The sequence below is a fragment of the Oryzias latipes genome, chromosome 9, assembly GCF_053564925.1.
Source record: "Oryzias latipes strain Hd-rR chromosome 9, Olatipes_Hd-rR_3.1".
NCBI lineage: Eukaryota > Metazoa > Chordata > Actinopteri > Beloniformes > Adrianichthyidae > Oryzias > Oryzias latipes.
The window spans coordinates 11,484,516-11,491,733 of NC_136245.1; positions in this window are offsets into that span (position 1 = coordinate 11,484,516).

Consider the following 7,218-nt stretch of genomic DNA (forward strand, 5'->3'; position numbering starts at 1 on the left):
GACAGATGCTAAAAACTCAGAAAACTCCTCAATAAAAACAGAGCTTGGTTTGGGTGGTCTGTATACTGTGATGCATAAAATTGGATGGCTGTTAAAAACAAAGGCGTGATGTTCAAAGCTGGGGTACTCATCTAATGCAATCTGCTTTACTGCAAAGGAGTTGGACATAATAGATGCAGTACCCCCACCCTTTTGCCCTCCCTGGTTGAAAAAACAAAGCTAAAATTGGGTGGAGAGGCCTCTGTGAGAACAGTAGATGCATCCGTGCTCAGCCATGTTTCAGTTAAAAAGAGTCCATCAATATTATAATCATGGATAAAATCATTTATGATAAATGTTTTGTTGGACAACAACCAAATATTCAAAAGTGCCATGTTAAAAGAGGGGGGTAGAGTGGTTGTGGAAGCTGCTTCCTCAGGTTTTGGTGCTTCCTTTAGTGGACGAAGCCAGTTAGTGTTTGCTTTTCTCCCAGCACTTCCCCTCATGGAAGACCTGTCTGTAATAATGGTCTTAATGGGATAGACTGGAGGGGGTGTAGGTGGTGGCAAGGAAGCACTGTCAATTGAAGCAGTTTTTTGGGGAATGTGGGGAGGTAATACCATATCCAGTCAGTCACTTCCACAGACCGATGTCTGCACGGATGAGGAAGAGGTCTGGACTGGTGTGGGCATGATGGTGGCCGGTGATGTCTGGACAGAGTGTCTGATGTTTGCAGCTAAAATATTGCTGCCCAGTGGACTGAGGTGAATCCCATCAGTTTTATAAAATGAGGTTCTGTTCCAGAAAAGATTAAAATTGTCAATAAAAACAAACCTATTCAGGCTGGCAACAGACTGGAGCCAGGTGCTCAGACTCAGCAGCCTGCTGAAACGGCCCTGGCCGTGGGAGAGGGAGGGGAGGGGTCCCGAGATAAAAACAGTCAATGGGAAGGAGCTTAAAAAATTAAAAAGTCTGATGAACGCCTTTTTAGTCGTTTCAGACTCTCGATAAGATGTGTCATTAAAACCCACATGTAAAATCAGCCTCCTGACTGTGGAAGGGAAAGATCGCAGCAGGTCTGGGAGTTTCTCCATAATATCCAGAACCGTGGCTCCCGGAAAGCAGTGAGTGACCGCGTTAAAGAATCGGACCTTCCTTATTATGGAATCCCCAATGATCGCCGTTGTCGGGGTAAACAGGGGAAGAGGAGACGCGGGCGCACAGCTTCCTTCAGGATCCGACGGCGGGTGGAAGAAGCTGGAGCCCGCGAGGACGCGGGGAGATCCAGACGCTCGTCTGATCCTGATGATGACGGGGCTTTTGCGGTGATCCTCTGGGCCTGGTCCAGGTTGGTGCACGCCGCAATGCGTCCGTCCTCCTTCGGGATCTCCGTGGCGTCTCTCCGAAGAGCGGGGAAATCGACGGTGGAGCCCAAGTCTGGTGGAGTCTGTGCCGCTGTGACCGCTGCGGAAGGGGCGGGAGAATCCGCAGCCAGGCCGGAGAAGCGGTTGGAGAGACTCAGGACAGGAAACTTCCGGGGCTCATCAGATCTCCTTGTGGGCCTTCGGACAACCACTTCTTCATCCAGGGATCTTTGCTTGGGTGTTGAAGATGAAGAAGGGTGTGCGCAGGTGGACGGGTCCCATGGAGCTGTGTCCTGGAGTGCGGCGCTAAGCGAGGTTAGCCGCTTAGATTGAGCGAAGGAGACATCCATGAACTTGGACAGGAGAGCGTCCTTCATTTCCAGCTCAGCTTTTAGACGACGGATGTCTTCCTTGAGATCAGTAATGATTCCAGTGGTTTTACGTAGAGATTGTGAGTCCAGATCATAAGTTGGATTTGTTTTTTTACCCGAGTTCTGGTCTGGACTCACCACTGGTGTTACTCCGTCCGCCATTTTGTCCGCCATTTTGTCCATCATGTCTCGACTAACAGGCCAAATCGAGCAAATGCCTCATTCAACTCTCTCTCTCCACCTTTGAATTTAGTTCCCTGATCCAAGTACAGCTCTGCTGGGGTTCCTCTCCTTACAGCAAACCTTCGGAAAACCATTAAAAATGAGTCTGTGTCCAGGGAACTCAGAACATCCAGGTGCACAGCTCTTACGGTGAGGCATTTAAATATGATCCCCCATCTTTTCTCGGATCGGCGTCCTATCTTGATGTTGAATGGTCCAAAGCAGTCAACTCCTGTAGATTAGAAAGCAGGCTTGAAGAGACGGAGACGAGCTAGTGGCAAGTCAGCCATTTTCGGAACCGATGGCTTTGCTCTCCATCTTTGACACTCTGTGCAGGTTCTCTGGAGTTTCCAAATTACTTCCCTGCCTCGTAGAATCCAGTATTTGCGTCGAATTTCAGCAAATACACGCTCTGGACCTGGGTGCCTAAGCTCATTGTCATAGTTTCTGATGATCAGATGAGTGAATGGATGTGAAGGGTCTAGCACCACTGGATGGAGAGTATCATAAGCCAGGGTTTCTGAGCGACGAAGACGGCCACCAACTATGATTAGCTGCCCAGTCTCATCTAACTCAGGGGCCAGAGTTAGCAATCGACTGCTGCGTGGGATATCCTTGCCTGCCTTTAGAAACTTTAGCTCACTGGGGAAGCTATCCTCTTGAATGCGCTTGAGTAAAAACAACTCGGCTTGACGATAATCCTCAGCATTTAAAGAAGTGTCCTCTTTGGCCGGCCCACGCAGCTTCTCTGCTGTAGTACGGAGCAACTCCTGCCAGGAGTTACTTTGGCTGAGCTCACTCATCCTAGGACTTGCAGGTGTAGCTGACATCCCACAGAAAGTAGTCTTCCTGAGCTCATCAGTGGTTGGAGCATTTTTCTCATTAGCTGCTGGAATTGTTGGCCATGTGTCTGGATGCATGTGGAGGAAGGGGGGTCCCAAACTCCATATGTTGGCTTTGCTGAGATCTTGCACGGTCTTGCCTCTGGTAATATCATCTGCAGGGTTTTGAGCAGAGTCTACATAACGCCACTGATGATGTTGGGTTGGCTCTTGGATTTCTGCTACACGTGTGCCAACAAAGATCTTAAAGCAACAAGACTCAGACTGCAACCAGGTCAGCACAGTTGTTGAATCTGTCCTCAAGAAAATGGCTGTGATTGGCAACGTGAGCTCATCCTCGAGCAGTTTGGCAAGCTGTGCTCCTGTTTGGGCAGCGCAGAGCTACAACCTGGGAACTGAATGAAGCCGTTTTGGGGCTACTCTGGAGCGGGCCATCACAAAGGTGAGGTGAGTGTGATTGTCTTCACAGACCATCCTGAGGTATGCCACTGCTCCATAAGCCAACTCGGAGGCATCACAGAACACATGCAACTCTCGTCTTGCTACTGACGCAGCTTCACCTGCAGGTAGGTATGGACGGCTGAAGACAATTTGAGGGAGGAATTGTAACTCAGCCTCCCATGTCTTCCACTGCTGCAGGAGGTCAGGTGGTAGTTGGGGGTCATCCCAGCCTCTTTGTTTATCCCACAAACACCTGACTAGGATTTTGGCCCTGGTGGTGTAAGGCAAAATGAACCCCAATGGATCGAACTGACTAGCAAGTACTCTGTAAATGTTGCGGAGTGTGGGAGCACCATCCTGGACTGGGCGATGTTTGTAGCCAAGCATATCAGTGGCAAAGTGCCAACTGAGACCCAGGTTTGATTCAGGACTGTCCGTCCTGTCTTGCCACAACCAAAGTTCTGCACTACTGGAACGGTCTTCTTCTGGAAGGTGGCTAATGACCTCCGGAACGTTGCTAGCCCATTGTCTGAGGACAAAGCCAGCCGAGGACAAAAGAGCTCGGAGCTCGTTGACAAGATCTCTGGCTTCTGTTGTTGTTGGTAGGCTTTGAAGACAGTTATCAACGTAGAAACTTCTTTCAATGGAGGTTCTCACCTTGTCTTCTGGCATGCAGTGGTCTTTTACATGACGCTGCAGTGCATATGTAGCACAACACGGACTGCATGTGGTGCCGAAGGGCAGTACTTGCCATTCATATACTGCTGGTGGTTCATCGAGGTCCAGGTTGCGCCACAGAAAACGGAGTAAAGGGTGGTCTTCAGGAAGAAGGCGGACTTGGTGGAACATGCCCTTTATGTCACCACTAATGGCTACTGCATGCTCACGGAACCTAAGAAGAACTCCAAGAAGATATTCAATTCAATTCAATTCAATTTTATTTGTATAGCCCAAAATCACAACAACAGTCGTCTCGCTGGGCTTCGAAGTAAAACATGAACTCAAAAGGATCACGAATACAAAGAGTTCAATAGGAAAATACTAAAAATGAACTAACAAACTGACTAAGCTATACTTGCATCCCTGCCCTTAGATCCCCCTTCGCGGTAAGAAAAAACTCCCAAAAAAACCGGATTCCAGAAAAAACGAAGAAACCTCAGGGGTGCCCACATGAAGGAGGGATCTTCCCCCAGGACGGACAGGCGATTTACCAGAACCCTTAGAGAAGAATTAACTTATCTAAATCTACAACTACATATATAAAGTCCAGCAGACGCGCTTCATCCAGCTGTGGTTGGGGGGACAGTCAAAGGCGCGAGTCGAGCCGGAGACAGGAACCACAGCCAGGTGTAGGAGCAGGAGCAGAGACGAGGTACTCGGTCAGGTACAGAGCAGAGACGAGCCAGAGACGAGCCAGAGGCAGGATCCACAGCCAGGTGTAGGAGCGGGAGCAAAGGCGAGGTAGACGGTCAGCAACTGGAGCACGGATGAGCCAACTGGAGTCTGGAAGCACTCCCACTCCCCAGGAGGGGAGAGGAAAAGAGGGACAATACATAGGCGCCCAAAGAGGGACCAGGCAGTAGATACTCATTCAAAGTCTGGCCTTGGTAACTGAAAGAGCAGTTAAACAGGAGACGGTGCTTACCGTTGTGACTGACGAGGTGATGTGGAATGTACCAAGCCTCCTTTACGTCACTCAACTCTGACTCTTCAACTTTGGCAACATATCCTGTTTCAATGAGTTTCTCCATCTCTGCTGAGTAGATCTCAGCCTTTTCCGAGTCCTTCAGGAGTCTTCGCTCAATAGCTCTCAGGCTTGGCTTCACAGCATCAGGGGTTATTTGCAGGCATGGCATATCTTTCTTTCTGAGCAGAGGAGTAGCATAACGAGATACTCCACTGACCTCCACCCTTGTTGTTCTGGCCTCAAGCATCTCAACAGCGAAATGGTCTTGCTTGGAGCGAGTCACTATTTTGCCTATCCTGAGGGGGATGGTGTCAGTTTGCCACAATTTCTCCACATGCTTCATCAGCTCACTCATTTGGGGTGGAATGGAGGTCAAGAGGCACTGCTGTGATCTGTTGAACTGACAAACCACACTGGAGGGGCCTTGCAGTGTCCAGCCTAACTTGGCGTGGATTGCAGCTGGTCCACCAGGAGGTCCCAACCTAACAGCCTCAATAGGAGTGAGAAGGTGTGGATGGTCTCTACCTATTAACAGCAACGGTTGGATCTTCTTGAAGGGCTGAATAGTTAGTCCTCTCAGGTGCTTGTACTTCTTCTGTAGTGACTCGATCGGGTATGTATGATCAGCGAGATCAATGTGGGAGGCCGTGAAGGCATTCCTGATCTGGTACTTAGCCTTGGGATTAGCCTTTGGTGAAATGGTAAAGGATATACAGGAGCCTCTCATATTCTGTACATCTTGCCTGATTGTGCGTAGAGGAAGGGTCTCTGGGTCACCTTCAAGCCGCAATTGCTGGGCGGCACTGGGTAGAAGCATAGTCCTTTCAGACCCATCATGTAGGATAGCATATGTATCCAGAATCTGACCCTTGTTGCGGATGAGAACTGGAACAACTTTGAGAAGAACACGGCTGTTTGCTGTTGGCCTGTCAAGATATAAAACCCCAGTCCATTTCTCACCTCCTACTTGTGGTTGACGTGCTGTGGTCTCTGAAGACCTCTTAGATGGACTTGTGTTGACATCATGGAGAACCTTTAAGTGACGACCTTGGCATAAGCAGCAAAGCTTCTTCAGGGTGCATTCTGCAGCACGATGAGAGCGGGCACAGCACCAGCACCTTTGGTTGATTTTGATCCATTCAGTTAGCTGCTCCTTTGACAGTCCACTGATTGCTGTACACTGACTTAAGTGATGATCTCTGTTGTCACAGTAAGCACAATATGGTGGGGGGTTCTTTTGTAGGACGCCGCTTGGTGATTTAAGTGATTGAGTTTTGGTTTCTGCTCCATGAAACACTGCAGTGGAACGTCTACCGGATAAACCCTCAGGGTTCCGACCCTGTGGTTTATCTCTTACTCCTCTTGGCCGTCAAAGTCTTGACACCAAGACTCGTACTTCAACCAGCTGGCTAAGTCTGCAAGGGTATATCTTTGGTCAGGGCGGTTGAACATGCACCTGCAGAACTCTGCTCGATGTTCAGGGGGTAGCTTACTAAGTAGCTGTGCTACATGAGAGCCACACCGCAGCTCCACATCTCCATCAGGGCCAAGTGTCTTTAACATTCCCACCAGCGATTGAACCTGGAGGGAAAACCTCTCAAAGGCGACAGCGTCACCTCGCCTGATGTCAGGGGAATTAATCACTTCAGCTATTCTCTTTAATGCAAGCTGATGAGGTTGACCAAACTTCTCATTTAAAGTTCTCATGGTGTCTGTGAACGGCGTTGGTGAATAGATGTAAGCCTCAGCCACCAGCTTAGCATCTTCCAACTTCAAGTGATTAATCAGCACCTGGTACTTGAACAGCTCCGTACTGTCAGGAGGGAGTAAATTCTCCAACGCCATCTTAAGGTGGGCAAACTCTCCAGGGTCTCAGTTGACAAGGTTTGGGATGGATGGACGAGGTCCATGGTAAGTTGCACCTAAGCTCGAACTCCGACCATACAACTGACTGGGTGCAGGGGGACGGTCAGAACCAGAGCTAGCCTGAAAGATGACGTTTGGAGAATTCAAATGCTAGTGATAAGGTGTTGAAGCTAACCTGATGGGCGATGGAGATCTTCACCATAGTTATGTTGTGTTGGCACAGCATAACGGTTGTGCCAATTACTCTCTGGAGGTCTTAAATCTGTGGCATTTGGGGGTTGCCTAGTCAACATTGGCTGACTTTGCTGAGTTGAGAGCGCTTGGCTGCGCAAAATCTGAAGCTCTCTCATCATTTTATCAAGTCGCTCCAGCATAGGTGAGTGAGTTTCTATCTGGTCCTTTTCCTCACAAACTGGAGGTGGGGGTGCTGGCCAATCTTCTTCTTT